The 677-nt window shown below is 29.7% G+C and overlaps 1 non-coding gene across 1 annotated transcript; it reads left to right on the top strand.

The window, feature by feature from the left end:
* Positions 1-568: 568 nt before the first annotated feature.
* On the top strand, positions 569-677 carry LOC140894138 (small nucleolar RNA R71). The gene has a single exon (XR_012153686.1). It is a non-coding gene; the product is annotated as a small nucleolar RNA R71 (small nucleolar RNA).

Raw genomic sequence — 677 nt, forward strand, 5'->3', positions numbered from 1 at the left:
AAGGAGCATAACCTTGATGATTTTGAAAGGTTGTTGTGAAGGTTGTGCATTATTATCGTTCTTCCAACTAAAATTAGGATGATTTCTCCAACCAGGATTATATGTTTGTGAAAAAGGATCTAATGTTGGTTTTTTAAAATTGCTAACATAATTGGCTTGTTCATGGAGACATTCTTTAAATGAAGGCAACGTAAGACAATTTTTTGTATGATGATCATGTGTATCACATATATGACAAACAATTTCTTGAACACTTTTTAATTGATCACTCTTTTTCATTTCTAATGACTCGATTTTTCTTGCTAAAGATGCAAGTTTGGCTTGAATATCTACATCATCTTTAAGATGATAAATACCAACCCCATTTATTGAATTATTGGTTTTACTTGGTGGTTCAATTGAGCCTATATTATCCCAATTTTGAGCATTTTCTATTAATGACTCCAAATATTCCCTAGCTTCATTTGTGTTTTTATCTTCAAAAGTTCTATTACACATGAATTCTATCATTTGCATATTTTTAGGTATTAAACCTTCATAAAAGTGAGAAACTATCCTCCATATTTCAAAACCATGATGTGGGCAGGTATTAAGTAATTCTTTATATCTATCCCAACATTGATAAAATGTTTCCCCTTGTTTTTGAGAAAAAGTTGTAATTTGTCTTTTAAAAGATT

The sequence above is a fragment of the Henckelia pumila genome, chromosome 3 (genome assembly GCF_033568475.1).
Source record: "Henckelia pumila isolate YLH828 chromosome 3, ASM3356847v2, whole genome shotgun sequence".
Lineage (NCBI taxonomy): Eukaryota > Viridiplantae > Streptophyta > Magnoliopsida > Lamiales > Gesneriaceae > Henckelia > Henckelia pumila.